Source organism: Panthera tigris, chromosome B3, assembly GCF_018350195.1.
Source record: "Panthera tigris isolate Pti1 chromosome B3, P.tigris_Pti1_mat1.1, whole genome shotgun sequence".
Classification (NCBI taxonomy): domain Eukaryota; kingdom Metazoa; phylum Chordata; class Mammalia; order Carnivora; family Felidae; genus Panthera; species Panthera tigris.
In genome coordinates this window covers 85897264-85924039 of record NC_056665.1, presented here as the reverse complement: position 1 = coordinate 85924039, position 26776 = coordinate 85897264, and the positions used below count along the sequence as shown (strand labels likewise).

Sequence of the window (26776 nt, the reverse complement as noted above, 5' to 3'; positions counted from 1 at the left end):
TAAAGAGTTGATTGGTTACTTTGAACCAAGTCCTTTTAAAAAAAGGAATTTCATCATTACAAAATTTAGGAGGAAAAGGAAAAATGTGTGGGAAATATGCTTCTAAATGGTTGGCTGCAAGGGTGTAAAACTATGATTGTATGAAACTGTTCATCTTAAGTACAAATGTTCTTCAGAGTGGTCTGTGTATTCCATCTATCTGATCTCACCTTGTCACCTTGTCTCTATATAAAGTGTCATTCCTTTAATATGCATGTGCAAAAAGGTTTGCTACCTTGGAAGGCTCTGGGTGGTTGGAACATGGCTCTGCATTAGAGTTTTGATAACACAGAAGAAGGTGAAGGAGGAGCAAAGAATGCCAATCTTTCAAAAATCTATTTCCTTTCAACAGCATCCTGCTCATCCTTAGGGTAAAGATAAATGGTTGAGGAAAGAAAGGAAGTAGCAAAGTACTATTTGGGGTAGATTATGACAAACAAAGAACTCCCTAATTGAGTAAATTCTTAAAAGCACAGTTGGATCAAGGTTCAAATCTCTAGTTACTCATGCTGAAATGTTGGATGGTTGATTCTGACTATCTTTGGCCCCCGGTGCCAAATTTTGCTGCTGGGATTTAGAGACTGTTGACCAAACAAAAAATCCAGGACCTTGACCTATATTCAACTTGACCAACTAGGAGTTTCTGTGGTTGTAGGAACACTTATCAAAAAATATACACTAAAGGTATGAGGTCATCAGTCTGTCACATCAGTCACCATGGGTGTCCATTTTCTGCCTTCTTGGTATGCCCTTTATGAAGCTGAGCACTAGGTCAGAAACATAATCTTCTAAGACCAACAAATCCATCACTGGTGCTAACTTCTTAGATTCTACTCGATTTATCCCTGGAATTTTGTCAAGAAGAAGAGGAAAATCGTAATATCTTAGGAGACCAATCCAGAAAAAATAGAAAAAAAAAGTAAATACAGGGCAAGACTTTTTCAGTGTGGATCTAGAAAACATTTGTTCTCAAGATGGAACTCATGAAGATATGACAAAAAAAGGATTATTCAAGGGGTGACATCCCAGGTGGAGGAATATCAGGAGTAACAGAGCTAGAGACAGATCGGGGACTCAAGAGGAGTATTTGAGAGTAAGATTGATTTTCAGAGAGGGAGTTTCTCCTTTGAGCATAGAGATTACATCTGGAAGTACCGCTCTGACTCTACTGATGGAAACATGTCTACAGAGAACTGAATAGTTTGACCTTGCACTTTGACTCAGCAATTAAAGATGCATTGTTTAAGTGACTCTAACTATGCTCTATTTTCTTTATAAATTCGACTTAATGACATTTGCCTATTCACTAAGATTTATGAAGTAACAACAGTAGGCTTTGTGTTTCTTGAAAGGAAAACACTGACTATGCAAAGTGGTGGGATTGTTCCTCTGTGTTACCCTCCTCAGATTGCAGACAGCTAAGAATGTAGACTGGCTTCTTGTGCCCTATCATTTTTGAAGATCTCAGTTAGTAGAATTTACATTAACTGTCTGAAAGGGAAAAATTAAACCTTTCTTTTAAATATTGCTTTTCACTGAGTTCCTCTCTAGTCCTTAGGCAAATTGTACACTGTTGATCTAGTTCCACAACACAGTTTCTGAATGGAAACCCCAGACGTGATATATTCTTCTATTTAAGGAATATTGACCCCAAAGAAGGATCATAATATGGAAACATTTTGGAGAAATAACACATGTAACTGTTGTTTCTCTTATTCTGATGTGCTGGCAAGCACTAGTTAGAATAATTGGCAAGGACTAGCAAGAAATTCTGTTTAGACTTAGGAAAACTACAAAACTATCCCACTGGAAAGGTAAATATGTCATGTCTTGCAGCCAGCAATAATAATTATAACAATAACAACTGAGACTTTTCCCTGGGCTTTACACCACCTAAGTAATTTTCTTTAAAATATTAATTTTCTGATGCAACCTTTTCCTTCTTCTCCTCTCTCCCTCTTTTTGTTGGGAACCAAATTCGACATACCTAAGTGAATTAAAATGCTCTAAAAATGCTATTTATTGAAAAAAATGTTATTCTATATTTTAAATAGTTGTGTTAGGAGATATTTTAATGTTATTGTTTATTCATGTATTTAAGTATCCTTCCAATAATATAATGGAGACAGCCTTGAAAATTAACAGTGGCCAAGACTTTCAGTCTTTGTTCTCTTCAAGAACTTAACATCTTGTGTCAGATAATAGTTTTAATTTTTTTAACCACTTAAAAATAATTACTGAGGTATCATTAAAAAAAAACAAAACACCAACCACCTACCATTGATTTGTCCTTTGTTATCATAGGCATGCTAAAGAAATAAAGTACTCATATAAGAGCAGAATAGCATAAATGATGATGATAGAAGAATGAAAAGCAAAAGTCTACAGACAAGAAATGAAATTTGAAGTTTCATAAGTAATTTCAGTTACTCAGAATAGTGTTAAACATAGAAACCTCTTCCTCAAGAATGGCCCTTTACTATGATTCTTCATTGTAAGTTTTTTTCCTTCTCAACCACTATTAGTTTGACAATGTTGCATTAAAGAGATAAAAAGATTGGGGCACCTGGGTGGCTCAGTCGGTTAAGCATCTGACTCTTGATTTCAACTCAGGTCATGATCTCATGGTTCGTGAGATCAAGCCCCATGTTGGGCCTTGTGCTGATAGCATAGAGTCTGCTTGGGATTCTCTGTCTCCTCTCTCTCTCTCTGTCAAAAGGAATAAAGAAACATTTAAAAATATATCAAAATATTTACACTATTAAAACATTTCAAAAAGATAAGAAGATTTGGGTTACTCCTCATAAGAAAATCTCTATACAAAAAAAAGGTCTTTAAAGTTATTTAGGATTTGGGATATAATATACCACTTCAGTAAAACTTGAAAAAATTAGTGTTTTAAAGGGAAAATATTAAAACATTTTCTCAGGACAGATACTAAAGGTTATTACTATAATGTAATTATGTATTGTGTAATTATGTCTTGTAAGATTTAATCAGTTGGCATTTGAAAAGGTTTATAGGTAAAGTTTTTAGAAGATTACGTTTCTGGAATTTTTTATACAGTGGAATTTCTGATGCTACAGTAAATTAAAAAGTTGGATGATTTTCATGTGATATCCTATTTCACTAATACAGAACAACCTTGAACCACACTAGAGCAATAATTACTTAACCTAAATCAGAGACCAAGCCAGGCCAAACAGCTGTTTTCATTTTGTTAGGAGATCCATTTGATTTACTCTTTTAGTCAGCTTTCATTACTGTAGAAGACAAAACTTCACTTGAGTTTTTAACCCTGAATTCTCTGCCTTGTTTGCTGCCTGCTATAAAATTGCATGGTTGAGCTGTCACGGCCGCTGAACACGCTCCGGAGCTACCGTAGTACCGTGGGAGGCTCCACTTGAGCTTAGGAAAAGAGAACCTTCACAAAAAGAGATAAAAACCTAGGTCCTTCCTATTGCCCAGAAAGAAAGAAAGAAAGAAAGAGAGAAAGAGAGAAAGAGAGAAAGAGAGAAAGAGAGAAAGAGAGAGAGAGAGAGAGAGAGAGAAAGAAAGAGAAAGAGAGAGAGAGAAAGAAAGAAAGAAAGAAAGAAAGAAAGAAAAGTAAGAGAGAAAGAAAGAAAGAAAGTAAGAGAGAAAGAAAGAAAGAAAGAAAGAAAGAAAGAAAGAAAGAAAGAAAGAACAGAACGAAGCCAGTTGTCATTATTCTGATTACAAGAAAAGCCTTCTGGATTGAATACCTGATTTGAGTTCCTGTAGTAGCAGGAACTATCGTCTAACAGTTGTTACCAACTATGTCATAGCTCAACCATCTTGGCGGCTAGAGAAAGGAATGTCAGAGATGCAGAGATAGGAAATTTGAATTCAGATAGCAGTTACTGGTATCTACATACAGATGTATTAGGTATTAAGTCATTACCCCTAAAATTTATCTCGTCTGCTATAGTATGCCCTCTTTTAAATTGTGAAGCCAGTTTTTCTAGAATTTCTAGAAATGAGGATGCACCAGTATTTTTGTGGTTTGTATCATGGCTTTTGTAATTCATAAACATGTTGTCCCCACTCTCTCCAGTGAAAATACGGTGAAACAATATTGGGAACTTGTGAGTTCATGGAAAAGATAGCTAAACCATTTCTTGAGATTGCTGTCACTTGGGGTGGGGGGGAAATCCTTGGAATTGTTGGTGCTAATTAAATCTATTTTTTCCTTCCCTCAAAGCAGTCTGTGTCTACTCCTTAGACAAACAGAACCTGGCAAGACAACAGGTTCTCTGTGGCTACACAGATTGGCATAAGTAGATTCAACCACACAAAGACAACTCTTAACATGGTCAAGAGTCATGAACTCTTTAACATATTTCTGTCATGTTACAGATCTACATGTCTTATCCACATCTCTTCCAAATTTTTATAGATTTCCCTGAAAAACAGTTTCATGGTCAAATACATTTTGTAAATACTTTCTTTCTTTTTTTTTTTTTTTTTGTAAATACTTTCTTAGAACATCACAATACATGATAGCATGTTGTAGCATGAGAATTCCAGCAGAAAGTATATCTTTTAAATGTAGTTTATTTCATGGGCTGCTAGTTGGCTCATTAGGTCAAGCATCTGACTCTTGATTTCAGCTCAGGTCATGATCTCATGGTTTGTGGGTTCAGACCCCACATCAGGCTCTGTGCTGACAGTGGGGAGTCTGTTTGGGATTCTCTCTCTCCCTCCCTCTGCCCCTTCTCTCTCTCTCAAAATAAAAAAAATAAAGAAATAAAATAAATGTAGTTTATTTCATTATTTCCCAAACTTATTTGGATATGAAACACTTCTTTTTTCACATGACACCATAATATCTCACATAATAGTTTTACTTGGGATGCTAATTTGGGTTGGGGAATATCCTATATAGATATTATCTAATTATTTCCTCAAATATGCAAAAATATGTGGAATTTAAAGTTGGTGGGAACAAGGAGCTCCTTTTGGTGCCTTTTTTTTTAAATAACAAAATAATTTGGAGGCTTTTCTAGCTGAGAAAGACACTTGGGAGATTACCAGTTTGGCCAAGGCTCTTCATAAACACCTTTATTAAAGGGTAATCATTTTGACAAAACTCAGGGACCTACAGTGATGCTCACTTTTTGTAGCCAACTCATAATACTTTTGAGGAAGAATCTTATTGAAAATAATGAGCACCCAGGTGCTCAGTCAGTTGAGTGTCTGACTCTTGATTTCAGCTCAGGTCATGATCCCATGGACCTGGGGTGGAGCCCTTGTGTCAGGCTCCACACTAAGAGTGGAGCATGCTTTTAAGATTCTCTCCCACTCTCCCTCTGTCCCTACCCCTGCTTGTGCACTCTCTCTCTCTCTCTCATGAATGAATGAAAATAATTGAGAACTAATGATATGCAGAAAAACAAAGATTATTTCCTGTGATGCTACAAAATTTTTACAAAGAGCCATGGATCGCACCTTGCATGTTTGCAATTCGCAAAGACAGAAAGCTAGTTGAAGATTACTTCTTTACTTAGGAAGTCTAGTCTTTAGGAAGATGACTGGTATCCTCTGGGTCTTTTGTTACCTTAGACATAGTGGATTATGTCTGAGCTAGCTCCAGACCCCCATGGTGAAGTGTAAAGGACCAAGTGTGATAGGGATTTTTTCCTTTGCTGTGTGTTCTGGTATTTACCACATGGTTTTGTCCATACCAGTTTCAATTTATGTATTAGTCTCTATCTCAGCTCTTTTTTCTCTCTTTTTTCTTCCTCTCCTCCCCTTCCCTCTGTTCCCTCGCCTCTCCTCCTTCCCTCCCCTCTTCTTTCTTTTCTTTCTTTTTTCTTTTCTTTTCTTTTCTTTCTTTCTTTCTTTCTTTCTTTCTTTCTTTCTTTCTTTCTTTCTTTCTTTCTCCCTCCCCTTACTTTCTTCCTTCCTTCCTTTCTTTGTTTCTTTGTTTTTTCTTTTTTCTTTCTTTCTTCTTTCTTTCTTTCTTTCTTTCTTTCTTTCTTTCTTTCTCCCTCCCTTTTCTTCCTTCCTTCCTCTTTCTTTCTTTCTTTCTTTCTTTCTTTCTTTCTTTCTTTCTCCCTCCTCCCTCTTCCTTCCTTCCTTCCTTCCTTCCTTCCTTCCTTCCTTCCTTTCTTCTTTTTTCTTAAGAAGCTTGATCAGGAGTTGCTAAAAGCTTCATCTGCAACAAACATATCAAGGAAGCCTAGGGCTGAAAATCTTGATCTGAAGTTCACCCTTTTCACAGTCAATTTAATAAAATACGATTGACATTTGCAAAGAAGTCTGTCCTACAAGATGGAGAAGGAAGCCATATGAGACAAAGACTCCTTTTTTTGAAGAAATATGAGCTATAATCTTTTCTGGCAGAGTTGTATATGTGTTTATTATTCTCTATTTAAACTAATATAAGTTGTTTTCCTCTTGGTGTTGAAACAAATATTTCAGATTTGCAGATGGCTGAATCTGAACAAAAAATAATTGCTGTTGTAGTAATTGCATTAACTAACAGCAGAGCATTAGCAATGCACCTGATGGCAAACATCAGGCCATTACTGCCATCATCACCATCAATATCCACATGCCAATAATAATAATAATAATAATAATAATAATAATAATAATGTCTATATATTGTGTAGCTTTCCACAGTTTCAAACTTACTCTTGTTTATGTTATCTCATGCTTCTCAAAACAACCTTAAGACTTAGATAAGGGTGAAACTATTATTCTGTCTAAGAAATGAGCAAAGAGAGATTCAGAAAGGTTCAGTGACTTGCCCAGTGTCACCAAGTTCATGACTGGTAATGCTGAGATTCAAGCTAGAATTTTGGAATTTTTCTAAAATATTGTAGTTCATTGTAGTTTTCATTAAATATTTTGTCTACCTTAATTTAAAAAAACCTGATTCTACTTTTAAGCCTGTATGGTATAAAAAAATCCTGTAAATTTGACCATGTTGATTTCAAATATAATTATATAGTCAGTGCAGTTTTTTCCAGTTATTTGCAAACTAAATAACTGCTTGTTAGTTGAAAGATTTAAATTTACAAATGCAAAGTATTTTCTGAAATTTATGCTTCCTCATGAAGCACAATAAAAACTTTATTATCCCCATTTCTGAAATTACATAAGGAAATTAATTGCAGTCACAGAATGACAAAAGATTATGTCAAGTATTTCAATTTCTAATCTCTTGCTTTGTTGTTTAGGTAACTTTGCTTTTCCTGCTTAGATCAAATACAGATGAGCTGAAAAAGAAAAGATGCTAACAGACATATGCATTATAAGTAACAAAGCTGTTGGTTTAAAAAGCAACATTCTTTTCTTCTTCTAATAATCCTTAAAATCCAGTAGATTTATCTTCATCCCAAAGGGGATATGTATTGACTCACCTTACTATATATATGTACATAGTTATATACTATAAATATACTTATATATACATATTTAAAATTATAGATAATATTTTTTAAATTGAAGTATAGTTGACAGACGATGTTACACTAGTTTCAGGTATACAATATAGTGATTTCTCAAATTTACCCGTTAAACTGTGCTCATCATGAGTGTAGCTACCACTGTCACTACCCAATGCTATTACAATACCATTGACTATATTCCCTATGCTGTACGTTTCTTGCCTGCGACTTGTTCATTTCATATCTGGAAGCCTATATTTCCCCCTTCCCTTCACTCATTCTGTCCGTCTCTACAACCCCTTTAGCAATAATCAGTTTTCTGAATTTATAGGTCTAATTGTACTTTCTGTTTATTCATTTGTTTTGTTTCTTAGATTCCACATAGAAGTGAAATCATGGTATTTGTCTTTGACTTATTTCACTTAATATAATACCTCTAGGTCCATCCATGTTGCCACAAATGGCAAGATCTCATCCTTTTTTATGATTGAATAACATTCCACATTGTGTGTGTTTGTGTGCACATGCACCACGCATGTGTGCACATGAGCATATACCACATCTCCTTTAGGAGATTTTATGATATGCAACCCATCATTTAGGGTTGCTTTTTATATCTTGACTATTACAAGTAATGTTGCAGTTTAAAAGGGTGCATCTATCTTTTTGAATTAGTGTTTCCGTTTTCTTTGGATAAATACTTATAAATGAAATTACTAGATCACATGTAGTTCTATTTTAAATTTTTTGAGGAACCGCGATACTGTTTCGCAGAGTGACTGCACTAATTTACATTCCTAACAATAGTGTACAAGGGTTCCCTTTTTCCACATCCTCTCCAACACTTGTTATTTGTGTTTTTGATTCTAACAATTCTGACAGGTGTAAGATGGTATCTCATTGCAGTTTGATTTGCATTTCTTTGACAATTAGTGATGTTGAGCATTTGTTCATGTGTGTTTGCCACCTGTGTGTCTTTGAAAAAAATGTCTATTCAAGTCCTCTTCCCATTTTGTAATTGGATTATTTGTGGGGTTTTGGTGTTGAATTATATAAGTTCTTTATATATTTTATATATTAACCCCTTGTTATGTATATCATTTGCAAAAATTTTCTTCCATTTAGCAGGTTGTCTTTTCATTTTGTTGAATGGTTTCCTTTACTGTGCAAAAGTTGTTCATTTCGGTGTAGTCCCAATAGTTTAATTTTATTTTTGTTTCCCTTGCCTGAGGAGACATATCTAGAAAAAGGCTGCTACAGCCAATGTCAAAGAAATTACTGCCTATGTCTTCTAGGAGTTTTATCGTTCCACATGAGAGAGCCACCTTACTTTTTGTCTAGAGGATTATGCAGACTTCATGTGGAGAAGCCATGGTGCTAAAAGTTGAATTAGTTATGCAACTTGCTAGCTTTGGTCTATAAAGAAGATACTAGTGACTCATTATATTAGTGAGGTGTGGTCTTTAAAATGTGTGTCTAGTCATTGGTTTCACAGAACCATGTACACACGGCCCTCAACTGACCCTGCTTGGAACCAATGGCACACCCATGAGACGGCTGACAAGGATTAAGATGTGATTTTTGTCCTATGAACAAGAGGTCTAGGGTATGTTCAGCATCGATATAAAACAAATGACTCAGTTATAACACAAAAGCACAGGAGAATAGGACTGCCCTACTGAGGTCAGATTTCCATTAGCAATGCTAAGCATTGGAATGAAACAATGGATTTAGTCCCGTTAGGCAAAGTCTTGCTTACTCACTTTGCCCAAATTAGCACATTTTTTGTCCTCAGTGATCTGGATAATTACTTCATTTCACTGCTGTCCTCTGTTTGTAGAGGCCTGGCCTTACCCAGTAGTCAACATGGCCTGAATCGCACTTTGTCAACCTAATTCAATTCAGCAAATACGTTTAAGAAACACCAAGTATATGTTAATTATCGTGCTGTGTTTTGAAATTCAAAGGTGAAGAAAACATGGCCCCTATCTCTCAGGAGCTCAGTCTGTCTTATTGTTAAGTGCTGTATCACTGATGGGGGTTGGCAAGGAGGCAGGAAGACAGTGTTCTGTGAGAGTACACATAAGAGAATTGTTACTCAGAAGTCAAGGAAGTACTGTTTGAAGTAAGTATAAGCAGAAGTAAAGAGTATTTGGAAAGGCATTCTGGAATTTCAGCATTCATTATTTACATTTGAAATTGTAAATGCCAAATAAGTAGAGAATTAAAGCCCTTGCATACAAAGGGAAAGGTAGTTTTAGAGAAAAGTTAACTCACTGATGAATCAATAGATGGAGAAAAGAGAATCCATTGGTTTTAATTTTTTTTGCCATTGCTAAGGTAAGTTAGTGCTTCTTCTAACAGAGGAAGTAACTATGAACTCTTGACCAAAGGTGCAAGGAAATTGGATCTTTTTAAACATTGATTTCTTTTTTTTAAGGTCCCTCCTGAACTTTAGAGATGGAGCACCAATTTAAAACAAACACACCATTCTTAAACATGGGTGCCCAATTGTGCCCTTAAGGCTTTTTCTTCCATTTAAAAGTTCAGTCTGAAATTTCTTGGCAGCACAAAAAAGTCCCTACATAATAATCCACACTAAGGAAAAGGTTGACTTTTGGAACACTTTTGGAATGAAGATTGACAGTGAGATCCCTTTCAGAAAACCAGCTGCAGCAAAGATTGTTAGAGAATGTCACTCAGGTTTTCACCAGATGAGTAAAACTGTCCTTGAGGTGTGTTCAGCCTGTTGGTAGTAGCAGTAATCAGAAGCAATGTTACAGAGTTAGGGTGGTGGCCTGGAGAAGTGATAACTAGAAGAGAAAAAGGACCTTAAGGGGAATTACGTTAAGTTGATAATCATGTCTGCATTAAGTGTTCCATTAAGGTTATCTTCTAAAACCTTTTTCAGTATAATAATCATATGCTATTGTTTTTATATTTAGAGGGAATTATTGACTAATAAAAGTACTTTCTTGGGGTGGCTTGTATAGAAGAAATGACTTGTCCCAATCCATTCATTTTCTCATTCCTTTACAGATGACATTTGTTTTCAGAATGTTTGGTCATAGTCAAAGTTTGTTCCCTGAGATCATAAAACTCAGTAAAGGCAAGTATCTCAGATTCCAGATTTCATTAATTCATGATTAGAGTAATGTTTTAGGAGGATTAACTGGAACTCTGTGCATAGACCAAAGATCTGGGGAAAACTCAAAGCAAGAAGTTTAGACAGAATGAAATAGTAGCAATCCAGGGTAGAGGAGATGAATCCTGGTACTAGGATGATGGTAAGAGAAAAAAAAAAAACGTTAAAAATAAGAGAAACACAAAAGTAATGATGGACAAGATGAAGTAACAATTTGAACATGAGTGGAATAAGTGAACATAGAGCAGAGTTGGGGTACTGGTCACAGAAGCAACTGAGTGAAAAAGTTAAAAAGTAAAACAATTTGAAGACAAAAGGTAGAAAGATGAAGTGTTGGTTTAGGACAACTGGTACACAATTGGGAAGAGATTAAGGAGAGGCAGAGAGAGAGAGAGAGGCAGAGATCTATCTTACATATTGATAATAACAATAAAAGAGACGTTTGCTAAACTCAGGTGATGGTGTCTTATATGGGATTGACCCTCAGAAACAATCTGGTTTGGAATATTCAACTTCCTTCCCTGTCCCTAATGTTCTCACTATTTTATTTCAATAAACACTTGGTTCAACTTGAACATAGTATGACTTTTTTTTATAAGGAACATTTAAAACATCATGTTGGATTTTTAATAATGGAAATATGCAAGAGTCAATCTCCTAATGTGATAAGTGTTGGCATAATATGTGTAATATTCTTGTTAAAATATGTTTTTATGTAATTAACCATGCTTTACATCCTGTTGTTACTATTATTAATGATTATTTTAAGTGAGACCTGCACCATACAGAAAATAATGGTGATCTCTCAAAATTCTTTCACAATATCAATGGATTTTATAGGATTTTTCTTTTTCTCTCTTTTTTTTTTTTTTGAGTAATAAAGGCATATGAAGCTCTGTAAGAGAATAAATTCCCTATGAGCCATCTATTTTACAGAGGTTTGTTTTAAAAATAGCGCCCCACACCTTTGTCATACAACTTTATCTTTTTAAAGTGCTCTATTCCACGTAGAAATCTTATCTCCAAGAAGGCATTAGCCCAGCTTATTACTTTATGCTTCTGATACACTCTGCTGGGTTTGTTAGAATCCCTTGAGAATGTTCTTCTGGGGAGAAAATCTCCTTTGGATGTCCTTTTTCAGTCCCTGATATTTCTGGACCTTCCCTCTTCTGTATCAGGCATAAATGTTACTGGATAAAATTAATAAAAGCAAAACAAAACAAAAACAAATTATATTGTAGGTTGTTTTTCCTGGAACTTATTTGGTATCAAACTTTCCTTCCTCCTCCTCCTTCCGGCCCCACCAATTTGCAAGTTGTCCCAGCCTAACTCAAGCAGGGATTTAAAATCTGTTAGAGAGCTCAGCCTGTTGATTTACAGAGTTGAAGTCTGCACAGAGGAATCATCTGTAATGGGATTCTTTGCTCCCTGGAGAGACATTACATAGCAGAGCTGTAAATTGCTAAAGAAATAGAGGATGAGGAGGAGGGATGGGGAGTGTGCTCAGTAAAAATAAGATATACTATTGATCAGAGCAGCTGTCTTTTAAGTTTTTATTTTTCACCATAAAATTAAATGGAAAAAAGAAAGTGGATATTTAAGAAATTGAGTGTACTATATTTGTTGTCCCATTAACTTAGTATAAGATAGATTTGTTTGGTTTACCAGTTGTCTCTAAGTGAATTCTTTATTTTTTTCTCAGGGATTTATTTTTAAGGCATTAGTTTCTTTAAGTCTATGTAACAGTGTGTTTGAATCTAATTTGCAGACAGGACTCATCACAATCAGTGCTTTGCCCTCTGCATTATTCCTGAATCAAACTGCAATACTGGCTTGATCAGAGTAGAGTAATGTGCAAGGTATAGGTAGTAATATAAAGTTCTAAGTGAAAATGTCCCAAATATATTGCCAGTGCAATGAGACTAGCCAACAGAGAAATAGATGACCTCAGGAAATGTCTGGCTTAACAAATGTATATCTTTAAATTGGAAATCTAATTATTTGCCTTAGATTTGTACTGCTGGGAACCTAATGCAAGACCATGTTAAATAAACTTATTATTTCCGTTTTTCATTTAACCTGTGGGTTATAGTATGACCAATCTGTTTTATATCCTCAATCAACAGATGATTGTATTTGGTAATAATTTATCAAGAATAAAAATCTGTTTTTGAAACTAATCACCTCATGTTAGGTCTGCCCTTTTTCAAAACCACCATCTGATATTCATTTTGTCTGCAAGACAAACATACTGATGAAAATGCATATACCACAGGATACAGCCAGTGGAATGAAGCATTTCCACTCTTTGTATATATTTAGAACATTTTCTGTTTTCCCAACAGATGGACCAAATTTTAGTATTAAAGAAAAAAAATCAATTTTACATAGTACAAACAAATTGAACAAGTCCACTGTATAGTTCTAATTACTCAGTAACAGAATGTCCAGTGGAATTTGGGGGTCAAATCAGGTCATATCTAAACTGATTTTTTCTTAAAAAAGTGACCTTTTTCATATTTACTAGGTTTTCTTTTCCAGATTATTGGATGAATTTCTAAACGGAAAATATTGAGTTTCATGTATTTTCCAAGTCTTTTAAAAACCTTTCAATTTCAGGACTTTTCTTTATATACAAGTATCCTGAATTTTTTTTTTTTGTTTTTCTCTTAGTCCAGGAACCTTACTATGTAAAATTTACCAGAGTGACACATGGATTATAAGCCTCATTTTTTTTCTATTATTATTTAGGGCAAATAACTCTGCTCCTGCTCCATAAACTAGCTACATTGCCAGATAAAAGTCAGTCACAGTTTTGGTGCTAGTTCCTTTGGAAAATTTCCAAACTACATTATTTTTAAAAAGTTAACTTCATAAAATGTATTAGAATTTATACATATTTACATGTATTTTTTCCTATATATTCATCTTATTTAAAAACTATACTTATTTCATCTCATGTTTTAGACAGTATTGCATATCTTTATTAATGAGAGTTGGGGCTACAGATTTGTTTATTTCAAAAAAAATTTTTTATGTTTATTTATTTTTGAGAGAGAGAGAGAGAGAGAGAGAGAGAGTGAGTGCAAGCCGAGGAGGGGCAGAGAGAGGGAGACACAGAATCTGAAACAGGCTTCAGGCTCTGAGCTGTCAGCACAGAGCCAGATGCGGGGCTTGAACTCATGAACTGTGAGATCATGACCTAAGCCCAGGTCGGACACTTAACCAAATGAGCTACCCAGGTGCCCTGCTACAGATTTGTTTATTAGAAAATTGTCTCGGAGTGCCTGGTGGTTCAGTTGGTTGAGCATCCACTTGTGCTCAGGTCATGATTTCATGGTTTGTGAGTTCGAGCCCCACATCAGGATCATTGGTGTCAGCACGGAGCCCACTTCAGATCCTCTGTCTCCCTCTCACTCTGCCCCTCCTCCACTCACACTTTCTGTCAAAAATAAATAGACATTAAAAAAATTAAAGAGAAGAAAAGAAGATAGTCTCTAGTATTTTCTCCTCTTACTCCATTTGAATTATAATTCGAGTATTTCACTCTTTGTTTAAGTTTTCTAGGGCTCTCCAATATGTATAGGACAAGAAGAGCTTCCTTAGTCCTTCAGCATCTGGTTGTATCCATTTTTCCTGCCTCATGCCCCCATCCAGCCTCAAAGGCCCTTTCCTTGTTTCCCTCCTTAGGCCCCAAATATACAGTCTTTGGGAATTTGACATCCTTTTACATGCTTTTGTCCAGCTTCACCAATTGTCCTCTTGACCTGGAATGACCTTCCTCTTTTCCTTTCCTTGCACATTCCCTTAAGTTCAGGACTTAATGTTATATTCTGAGAGGTCTTCCTGACTTTGCAGGAATGACTCACAGCTCCCACTACCAATGCCTCTATTATGGGTATGTTGCATAGAACTTCCAGAATGTTAAGAAGACAGAAGACAAGTAAACAACCAATTTAAACTTGTGTCCAGTAATATAAAGGAAATTAGTAAGGCAAAATGAGAAAGATAAGAGTAGGTTACTTAATGGTTAAGGAAGGACTTTCTGAAAAAGTGACATTTAAGCTGAGACTGAAAATATAAGAAGGAGCCAGCTGTATAAAACGTGGAAGGAAAAATGTTTCAGGCAGGGAGGGACATAGAAAAATCCAATATGAAGAAGAAATTGATGAAGAAGAGATTGGTGTATTTGAGAAACTGAGAAGAGGCCACTTGGCTCAAGTATATTAATCGAGGGACAGTGGCATGTAATAAGATTGGAGAGCTGAGTGGGGGCCAGATCAGGTCAGTCTGTACCGTCGAAGGCTTTTAAGCAAAGGAATATCTTGAATATATTACCTATGCTCATGATGCTGTTTGGAGAATAGATTGGAGGGAACCTCCAGGAAACCTCAAGGAAACCAGTAAGGAGGCTATTGCACAGGTCTGGACAAGAGATAACTTTCAAGTGGTTGATTCTGGGATAAACTCACAGCTATCTTCAGAGTAGTTACTAAAGGTCGTATTTCTTTTCTTTTCTTTTCTTTTCTTTTCTTTTCTTTTCTTTTCTTTTCTTTTCTTTTCTCTTCTTTTTCTTTTTCTTTTTAAGTTTATTTATTTATTTTTTTTTTTTTAAATTTTTTTTTTTTTAACGTTTATTTATTTTTGAGACAGAGAGAGACAGAGCATGAACGGGGGAGGGTCAGAGAGAGAGGGAGATACAGAATCGGAAGCAGGCTCCAGGCTCTGAGCCATCAGCCCAGAGCCCGACACGGGGCTCGAACTCACGGACCGTGAGATCGTGACCTGAGCTGAAGTCGGAGGCTTAACCAACTGAGCCACCCAGGCGCCCCTATTTATTTATTTTGAGAGAGAGAGAGAGAGAGAGAGAGAGAGAGAGAGACACCATGTGGGGGAGGGAGGAAAGGGCAGAGAGAGGAGAGAGAGAGAATCCCAAGCAGGCTTTGTGCTGTCAGCACAGAGCCCAATGCGGGGCTCAAACTCACAAACTGTGAGATCATGACCTGAGCTGAAATCAAGAGTCAGACATTTAACCAACTGAGCCACACAGGTGCCCCTAAAGGTTGAATTCTTAAACAGTTCTGTTGAAACCTAAATGAGAAAATATTTGACAATAATATTATTATTGCTGTTACAATAATAATGCCATTGGCTGGAGAGGTAATCAGTGATGAGATAAAGCAGGTTGTGTAGGCTGAGGAAAAGAGAGTAGATTTTTCTTTTTTCTTTTTTTTTTGTTTTTTTTGTTTTTTAATTTACATTCAAGTTAGTTAGCAGTCATTATTGCACTGTAATGATTTCAGGAGTAGGTTCCAGTGATTCATCCCCTATGTATAACACCCAGTGCTCATCTGAACAAGTATCTTCCTTAATGTCCCTTGCCCACTTAGCCCATCCCCCCACCCAGAACCCCTCCAGGAACCCCTTATTTTGTTCTCTATATTTAAGAGTCTCATGTTTGTTGAGAGTCGATTTTTCCAAGTGCAAAGTGATACTATGAGGGTTTTAGGCATGAAGTGACATGATCCAAATTGTGTTTTCAAAAGGGATCTAATCCATAAAAAGGATTAGAAAAGACAACAAATAAATAGGAAGCTATTGACAAAATCAGGTGAAACTGATGGAGACGAAAATAGGTTAATGGAAGTGGAACAATGATGAGTGCACAGATTTGAAACATGTTTAGGACTGGATTGGAGGTGGAGAATACAAAAAAGGAAGATGTCCTGGTTTCTTGAATGAGCAAATGATAGATGTGTCACTTAGTAAGATAGGGGACAGTGTTGGGGAAAAGATCAGTAGTCAAATGTTGGAGACATTAAATTTGAGATATTTGTGCTTAAATATTTTAAGTAGACAACTAAACATATGGATCAAAAGTACATATGCATGTATGTGTTTGTAAGTAAAAGAAAGAGCATACTATAAATATTATTCCGTCATTTGTTCTTTTTCATTAAAAACAAGTTATGGGAATTCTTCCATATCTGTAATATAGGTTTACTTGATTATTTTTTAAAATTGCATGATAGTATAGCTATACCATAATTTAATCAACAATTTCATACATGTTCATTATTATGTATATCACTACATAGTTTTACAAGTATTTCTGTAGGATAGATTTTAAAAAGTGGAATTGCTGCATCAAAAGGTATGTACATTTTGAATTGAGATAGAAATTGCCACCCTTGAAAGGAACTGCACCATTAACCATATATTAGCATGTCAATTTCCCTAACATTGGATTCTAACAATTTATATTATGCTTTTCAGTCTGAAAGGGGAATTGTTATCTTGGTGTTATTTTACTTTACCTTCTCCTGATCCGTGATGTTGAGCATGTTTTCGTATGTTTATTAGCCATTCCATTTGCTTTTTTTATGTGAAAAATACACAAAAGGATTGTAGAAATGGAAAAGCAAAATAACATTCAGATATGTAAGAGAAAGAAAATGAGAAATTAAAAAATGAAAAAAGAAAAGGAAAGAAGGTAGACAGCAAGAAAAAAATAAAGGAAAGAAATGGAGGCCTAATTATTACTTATCTCTTTGTTTGCTATTGGATGAGCTATGAGATTGTGGAGAGTGGTTGGAGTGAGGGTTAAATAATTTACAAAAACTAACAGTTATGCTTTTGCTTGTATAAGTTATACATTAACAAAATATTAAAGGTAGTTCTTGGAAGGTATTTTAGAAATCAATGTTTAATGTCTGGTTTTGTTACCTATATATTAAAAGACTTGAAAAACTTGCAAATGCTCAAGAAGCCATGATAGTTAAAATGGAGAAGGTTAACAAGAAGCCTCATGAAGAGTTCTTTCCCTTGGAGCAGCCCAATGTACTTCACAGAGAGGCTATACTTTGCGGGCTGCTACAGCAGTCATAGCAGACCCAGTAAGAGGTTGACCACAGCCATGTGTATCCTGTTCTATTAATAAAGGAAATGTCAACTAGGACACTGGGGATTAGACACAACTAATTTTCTAGAATGCCGTTGAGTTGATCTTTATCTGTAAAGCCAACACAGACATATGAATAGTTAAAATGAGCTGTTTGCCTCTCAGATTTCAGTGGGATAAAGCCTGGTTTTTTATTTCACACCCACAGAATAGCAGCTCTGAATGTCAAGAAGTCTTTAAAAATCATATTTGTTAAAGCTGTTATTTTCAAATACAACTCAAATTATTAGAGTTCCTGGAGTATATATATTTTTAATTAAAAAGCAATTTAACTTTTGTTTAGCTAGACTCTGAGCTCCACATTCCACCACTTCCCTCCTCAAGAAGTTTGATACTGTGCTCTCAGAGTTGCAAGTTCACAGTGGTTGGACCAAGTTGGCATGTCCCCAAAGCACACTGGCCTTCTTGAAACTATTTATGATCAAATCAGTTTTGTCATTCTGACAGTAGGAACGACAAGCCAAACACAGCTCAGCACTGTAGATTCTTTGTGGTGACCCTTCTAACTTCAAGAGCTGTTGTTTTACACTGAATGTCCTAAGTGGTTGGTCTACTATGAAAATTGAGTCCTTCAAGCCAAATGACTATTACTAAAATTGGGAAAGTTGGCTACCATACATGTGCAGATGCTATTCTAAAAATGTCACATGTATTAAATGGTAGGATCATGAAACCAGAGTCAGAATTTGACTAAAATTTATCAAAATTCCAAAAAATACTAAACTTATTTCTATTAACGCTGTGAAACTGAGGTTAACTTTTCTGTGATAATTAAGAGTTATTTACTGCTTTGTGCATGTACAGTTTATACTATTTGTGGGCATATTAGTACCTAGACATATAATTTAGCTTCTGATTTCCTAAGCATCTCATTTTAAGGGTGGTCGAGGTAGAGCTGCAGTGTTAAACTTCTCATATATAGTAGCTTCATTTCAAGTGTGAGGAAACATGTGAATTATATGTAAAAAGTACACATTTGAAGCATCAAGATAACATAAGAAAAGTTTGATAGCAGTGGCTTTCAAAATTTATCCCTAAATATCACAACTATCTTCTCACTATATAGACTACACAGCATGCTGTCTTCAAACCTCAGCGATTTTATACGATAACAGACTTTTGGATTTTGATCTCACTTTCCGTGCATGGTCCCAAAATCCTGACAGGTACTAATTTGTCATTTTACTGAAGCATGGCTTTGAAGTGCTTGTATGGCATGGGAGCAAATCACTTTAGTCAGGGAGTGTGCCCATCTGATTACCCTGCAACAGCTTTTCAGGGCAACTTGATTGTTCCAGTCAGGTCATCACTATATTATACCTCCTGTGAACAGTAAAAATTGGGTTTATTTGTGAAAATGGTATGGAGAAAGACCTAAGAGCTAAGCAGTGAGTATGATATGAAGTGAGGGTGCAAAAGCCTATGAAAAATGATCTTTTTTTTTTTTTTTTTTACCAGGATTCAGGTATAGGAACCGAGCCTATCCTATGCCTCACAGAGAAATAAGAAATGGTTTGTAAATCTGTGCTGGGAATGCTCTGGCCAATGTAAATTTCCTTATCAAGTAAGAAATTTTTAGCAAAATTGAAAAGGCCATGGGATCTTCCTCCCTCATTTTTGAGAATAAGTGGGTTTCTACTCCCAAGCGCTCGCAACAGTATTTGGCACTGTATTTAACCATACAAGTATTGGCTGCTATGATGATTGTGATGATAATAATGACAATGATTTGACCCTGGATGAAACTGTGATTTGACAGAAAGCTAAGGACCGCTACAGGCATTTTCACACACCAAATATCAAGGGTCTCCTGTGTCATCTTCCAGTTAACACAAGTATGTAAAAGTAGAATGTTTGATGTAATTCTTTTTGTTTTCTTTAAGGATTTTATTTTTTAAGTAATCTGTACACCCAATGTGGGGTTTGAATTCACAGCCCCAAGATCAAGAGTCAAATGCTCTGCTGACTGAGCCAGCCAGGCACTCCTGTTTGACATAATTTTTTTTATCAATTTATTCCCATCATTGCTTATTCCTATAAAGTTCTCATCATCTAAACAGACAAATATCTCTATTGCCTTTTAAATTATCTAAGTTAGAGTCACAGAGAAAAATGTGTACAATTATGAGTAACTGCATATGGGTATTTAAACCATATGAATTTAGAATTTAGACACACTTAAAAAGAGCATTTTAAATATTTTAAAATATTTTAGAGTTTGGATATTTCTTTAGGTTCTATCTGGAAAACCTCTCTTCTCTCTCACACGTCTGGCGGGTTCCTTCTCTGACCCTGAAGACCAAGTCCTAGTCCTGTTTCTCCCCAAAGCCTCCCCGGCTCCCTCAGACCCTTATACCCCCTCCTCTTCCCTGCTGCAGCCATTGTACCACCAGCCTGCCTTGTTGTGGCAATTACACATACACCCAAGGTTGTAATAATATGCATTTCTCTTTTACTGCTAGACTGCAAGCCTATTGAGGAAGAAAGTAGGTCTTCAGTAAATCATGCAAATGAATCTCAAAGCATTGTACATATGACAATAGGAGATAAGAGAGACCTAATATTTCAAACAATGCAGATGCCAGGCAATAGCCATATCAGAAAGAAAATGTTTCTTTTCCCCCTTCAAAAAGGATTTTAAGTTGATAGCACACAACTACAGTGGGGGAAAATTATTTCTGTAGTATGTTTATTGAGTATCTACTGCATTTCAGGTACTGTGCCATTAGCTTTCATGTGGTTCACTTGATTAAATCCTCACAATAATACCTATTAGATATGTACTTGAATTTTCTCAATTTTCAGATAAGGAAATTCAGGGTAAGGGAGGCAGTATGTTTCAAGTCACAGGTAATAAATGGCAGAGTAAAATTGGAACCAGATGTTATGATTCTAAGTCGAGTTTTCTCCTACCATTCTATTCAAACCAAGTTTTTAATTCTTATTCCACCTAGACTAGACAATTATTTGAGCTCTAGAGACAGTTTTCACACTATGTTAAATTTCTTAAGTTGTTAAAGCCTACAAAGCTATGATATATTTCTTGAGTCCTGTCTCTCCTCATGATCTATAACATGGATTTATGGTTGATTTTGCCTGTCCTATCCTGTCTTTTAAACAGTAATGCCTGAACTAGTTGGACCACTGAGAGGTAACGTCAGGACATCAATCTATCAGTAACGTTAATTGAACATTCTATGGCGAGGCTGTTGTTTTTGCTGGGGTGAAAAAAAAGTTGTTTAGTGGGCAACAAATGAGTCAGAGGATTTTCAATACATTTAGACACTAATCCAGAGATGTCACCAATTATGGTAAGATAACATTTAGGGACAAATGGAAGCCTCCTTTTTTCTCTTTTCCAGATCTTTCTGCATGAACATTATTCTTACAAAACCAAACTAAGTTGTTTATTCCTCACTATCCCTTAGTTCCAAGGAAGAGCATTAAGCCTGCCATTGAGGTAAGTGAATATATTGGCTCTGAGCAGCCAATGGTGAGAGATAAAGGAAAAGAAAAGAGAGAAACAAGAGCAGGTATGGGAGGAAAGGAAAGAACTAAGAGAAGGCTTATGTTTGCCCTGCTGTGCTCATGCTTTCCTGGGCCCTGGATTCCTGCTGCATGTTTTATCTCCATTCACTTCCTTCTGCAAAGAATTACTCTCTTGGACTAAGATTGTCTTCCATTTCAATTTGTTGTTTACTGGATTTCTTTGGTCACACAAAACAGATGTTGTATTAGAAGCAGTGAAATATATTTGTAGGCTTTTCATATAAAATTATTTTGTGTTGTAAACAATCCTTTACCTAACTACACCATAAAATAATTGAGACATAAAACTTTGAGGGAAAAAATTTAAAGAAAAAGAATAGCATTTAATCAAAGCATCTCTCCCTTCTTTACATCATCTTCTAATTGATGATAAGCTGTATCTCTTTGTAAAGCCCCTGCATTACACCAGGTGGTTAAAATTATGGGATGTTGCTCTAGTAGGTGGATTGGATGGTTGTGGTAAGTTGTCATAAGATGAAGTTAAAAATCAGTGGCAGGGAGAGAGTGGCTCAGGTCTAGGAATATCCTGAACTTACTTCCTCCTATGCACATACCAAATGTACAGCTCCATATGAATTGGTTCCCTTTGGAAAAGACCTGAAAACTAGCTAAAGAGCTTTTCTACAACAAAGGATAAAAGAACTACATTGAGACAGGAAGTAGAGGCAGAGAGGGGATTTCACCAAAAATCCCACCTCCAGCATGGCGACCCACAATCTGGAGGGATCTCACAAATATGGAGATTCTCCCTGAAGACTGAGGAGTTTGTACCCCACATCAGATACCCCAGCCTTTGGGGTTTGGGGGACTTATTTCTCTCACTGATAAAAAGTTCAAAAGTAATGGTCATAAATATGCTTGTTGAACTTAGGAGAAGAATGGATGAAACGATGAGAACTTCAACAAAGAGATAGAAGATATAGAAAATATAAGATAGTACCAAACAGGGGCACCTTGGTGGCTCAGTTGGTTAAGCATCTGACTCTTGATTTTGGCTCAGGTCATGATCTCACCATCATGAGATTGAGGCCCATGTTGGACTCTGCACTGGACCTGCTTAAAATTCTCTCTCTCTCCCTCTCCCTCTCCCTTTGCCCCTCCCCCCACTCATGCACGCATGTGTGTGCTCTCTCTCTCTCTTAAAAAAAGGATACTACCAAACAGAAGTCACTAAACTGAAGAATACAATAACTCCACTGAAAAACACTCTAGAAGTGTTCAATAGCAGACGGGATGGAGCAGAACAATGGACCAGCATCCTGATCCAAACAGAAAAACAAAAAGAAAAGAAATTTTAAAAAGCGAATATAGCTAACAGGACATCAAGTGTTTTAGGGGTCTGAGAAAGAGAAGAGAGAAAGAAAGAGAAAAAGGCAGAAAACTTACTTGAAGAAATAATGGCTGCAAACTTCCAAGAAGTCAGGATGGAAACAGACATCTACATCCAGGAAGCTTAGAAAGTCTCAAATAAGATAAACCAAAGAGATCTACACCAAAATACATTATAATTAAAATGTCAAAAGTTAAAGGGAAAGTATTTAAAAGCAGCAAGAGAAAACAACTTGTTACATATAAGGGAACTTCCATAAGACTTTCAGCTGATTTTTCAGTCAGATCTTTGCAAGTCAGAAAGGAGTGGCAGGACATGAAAAGTGCTAAAATGAAAAAACTTCCAACCAGGAATACTCTAAGCAAGGCAATCATTCATAATTTAAGGAGATATAAACACTTTTCCAGATTAGCAAAAGCTGAGAGTTTATCACCAATAAACCACCCTTACAATAAATGTTAAAAGCGACTTCTTTAAGCTGAAAAGAGAAGGCACTAACTAGCAATAAGAAAACATGAAAATAAAAATCTCACTGAAAGAGGCAAACATATAGGAAAGGTAGTGGATTAGTCACTATAAAACAGGTATTGAGATTAGAAAAACAAAATTAGTGAAATTAACCATAACAATAATAATAAGTTAAAGGATATATAAAACAAAATAAAATGTAAAATATAACACCAAAACATAAAACATGGGTAGGGAAGTTGGGATAAAAATGTAGTCATTAGAAAGTGCTCAAACTTTAGTTGCTATCAACATGAAATAAACTACTATGTAAACAGATTATTATATGTGTATCTTATGGTAATCATAATATTAAAACCTATAGTAGATGGAATTAAGAAAAGAATCTAAACATAACACTAAGGAAAGTCATCAAACCACAAGGGAGGAGAGCAAGAGAAGAAAGCACAGAGAGGAACTACAAAAACTATAAAAACAGCCAGAAAATAATTAACAAAATGCCAGTAAGTACACACCTATTGATTATTACTTTAAATGTAAATGGATTAAATTCTCCAACCAAAAGACATAGAGTGGCTGAATGGATTAAAAGAAGAAGAAGGAGAAGGAGAAGGAGAAGGAGAAGGAGAAGAAGAGGAGGAAGAGGAAGAGGAAGAAGAAGAACAAGAAGAAGAACAAGAAGAAGAACAAGAAGAAGAAGAAGAAGAAGAAGAAGAAGAAGAAGAAGAAGAAGACCCATCTATATGCTGCCTACAAGAGACTCACTTCAGATCTAAGGACACACAAAGACTGAAAATGAAGGGATAGAAGAAGAAATTACATTCAAATGGAAATGAAAAGCTGGTGTTTCTGTACTTAGACAAAATAAACTTTAAAACAAAGACTAAACAAAAGACAAAAAAGAGAATTATATAATGATAAAGGAGTCAATCCAACAAGAAGATATAATATTTGTAAATATTTATGTGCCTCCAATAAAGGACCTAACTATATAATGCAAATTAACAGCAATATAATAATAGTAGTGGACTTCAATATTTCACGTACACCAATGGATAGACCATCAAGACAGATAGTCAATAAAGAATTCTTGGCCTTAAATGACACATTAGGCCAGATGGACTTAATAGATACATACAGAACATTCCATTCAAAAGTAGCAGACTATACATCCTCTTAAGTGTACAAGGAACATTCTTCAGGATAGATCACATGTTAGGCCACAAAACAAATCTCAGTAAACTTTATAAGATTGAAATCATACCAGTCATCTTTTCCAACAACAATGGCATGACATTAGAATTCAATTACAGTAAACTGAACAAGTCACAAATACATGGAGATTGAACAAAATGCTACTGACAAACCAGTGGGTCAATAAGATATCAAAGGGGAAATCAGAAAATACCTTGAGACAAATAAAAATTGAAATATAACATTCCAAAATTTATAGAATGCAGCAAAAGCAGCTTTAAGGGGGAAGACAGCAATGCAGTCTTACCTCAAGAAACAAGAAAACTATCAAATAAATAATTTAACTTTAGACCTAAAGGAACTAAAAAAAGAAGAACAAAGCCCAAAGTTAGTAGCAGGAAAGAAATAATAAAGATCAAAGTGCACATAAACAAAACAGAAACAAAAAAAAAAAAACAGTGGAAATGATCAATGAAGTTAAAAGCTAGTTCTTTGAAAATATATATAAAAAATAGACAAACCTTTAACTAAACTCACCAGGAAAAAAAAAAGAGAGAGAGGGTTCAAATAAATAAAATCAGAAATTAAAAAGGAGACATTATAACTGATAACCACAGGAATACAAAGGATCATGAGACCAGTATGAACAATTATATGCCATCAAGTTGAACAACCTAAGAATAAAGGATAAATTTCTAGAAGGATATAATCTTCCAAGACTGAATGATCAAAAAACAGCAAATCTAAATAGACTAAGTGCTAGAAAGTAGATTGAATCAATAAAAAACCTCCCAACAAACAAAAGTCTAGGACCAGATGGCTTCACTGATGAACTCAAAGATTTAACACCTGTCCTTCTCAAACTCTTCCAAACCCCCCCCCAAAACAAAAACAAAACAAAACAAAAACTGAAGAGAAAGGAACACTTCCAAATGCATTTTATGAGGCCAGCATTACCCTGGTTACCAAATCCAGGTAAGAACACCACAAAACAAGAAAATTATGGACCAATATCCTTGATGAACATAGATGTAAAAATCCGCAACAAGATATAAGCAAACTGAGTTCAATAATACATTAAAAAGATTATATACCATGATCAAATAGGATTTATTCCAGGGCAATGTAGTATACCACATTAACAAAATGAAAAACAAAAATCATATGATCATCTCAAAATATGCAGAAAAAAGTTTTGACAAAATTCAACATTTATGATAAAAGTTTTCTGTAGGTGGGTATAGAGAGAAACTACCTTATAAAGGCCATATATGAGAAACAAGAGAAGGATGGCCACTCCTACCACTTTTATTCGATATAGTATTGGAGGTCCTATCCATAGCAATTAGAAAAAAAGGGGGGGGATGAAAAGCATCCCAATTGGAAAGGAAGTAAAACTGTCACTATTTGCACATGACATTATCCTGTATAGAGAAAACCCTAAAGACTCCACACACACAAAACTGTTAGAACTCATAAATTCAGTAAAATAGCAGGATACTAAATCAATATAGAGAAATCTGTTGCATTTTTATACAGTAATAATGGGCTATCAGAAAGAGAAATTAAGAAAGAAATCCATTTACAATTGCATCAAAAAGAATAAAATATTTGGGAATAAATTTAACCAAGGAGGTGAAAGACCTGTACACTAAAAATTATAAGACATTAATGAAATAAGTTGAAGAAGACGCAAGTAATTGGGAAAATATTCCATGCCTATGGACTGGAAGAATTAATATTGTTAAAATGTTCATACTACCCAAGGCAATCTGCAGGTTCACTGCAATTCCTGTCAAAATCCCAGTGGTATTTTTCACAGAACTAGAGCAAAGGATATTAAAATTAGTATGGAACCACAAAAGACACTCAGCCAAAGCAATCTTGAGAAAGAACAAAGTCTGAAGTATCACACTTTATATTACTACAAAGCTATGTTAATTAAAACACTGTAGTATTGGCATAAAACCAGACATACAGAAATATGGAACAGAATAGAGAGTTCAAAAATAAACCCCCACACATAGGGTCATTGGATTACAGCAAAGGAGCTAAGAATATACAATGGGAACAGGATAGTCTCTTCAATAAACAGTGTTGGGAAAACTGGACAGCAACATGCAAAACAATGAAACTAGACCACTATCTTACACTATACACAAAAATTAACTCAAAATAGATTAAAGACTTGAATGTAAGGTCTTGAAAACATAAAACTCTGGAAGACATAGGCGTTAAGCTCCTTGATGTTGGTCTTGGCATTGAATTTTTAGATTCAACTCAAAAACAAAGGTAACAAAGCAAAAATAAATAGTGGGACTACATAAAACTAAAAACTTACAAGTCTGCATAGCAAAGGAAACTATCAACAAAATGAAAAGGCAACAGGGACACCTGGCTGGCTCAGTTGGTAGAGCATGTGACTCGATCTTGGGGATGTGAGTTTGAGCCCATGTTGGGTAATGTGATTACTTAAAAATAAATTCTTAAAAAAAAAAAAAAGGAAAAAGCAACCTAATAAATAGATTTTGCAAGTGATATATCTGAAAAGGGGTAATATACAAAGTATATAAAGAACTTTACAACTCAGTACCAAAACCCCCAAATAATCCAATTAAAAAATGAACAAAAGACCTGAATAGACATTTTTCCAAAGAAGACATACAGATGGC

At 35.4% G+C, this 26776-nt stretch overlaps 1 protein-coding gene and 1 long non-coding RNA gene across 8 annotated transcripts in view; both read left to right on the top strand.

The window, feature by feature from the left end:
* SLC25A21 (solute carrier family 25 member 21) overlaps positions 1–26776 on the top strand; it is a 480180-nt gene that overhangs the window by 126613 nt on the left and 326791 nt on the right. The gene's annotated exons all lie outside the window — the stretch shown is intronic.
* The window catches only part of LOC122239588, a 150637-nt gene that overhangs the window by 116786 nt on the left and 7075 nt on the right, over positions 1–26776 (top strand). For 4 of the 7 annotated variants that reach the window (XR_006218813.1, XR_006218807.1, XR_006218812.1 and 1 more), the window contains 2 exons: positions 8938–9063; positions 10497–10571. The exons of 1 other annotated variant lie outside the window; for it this stretch is intronic. This is a non-coding gene — a long non-coding RNA (uncharacterized LOC122239588). Of the gene's footprint in view, positions 1–8937; positions 9064–10496; positions 10573–26776 lie in introns of those variants that run through there. 2 more of the 7 variants (XR_006218808.1, XR_006218811.1) reach the window with 2 other exon arrangements.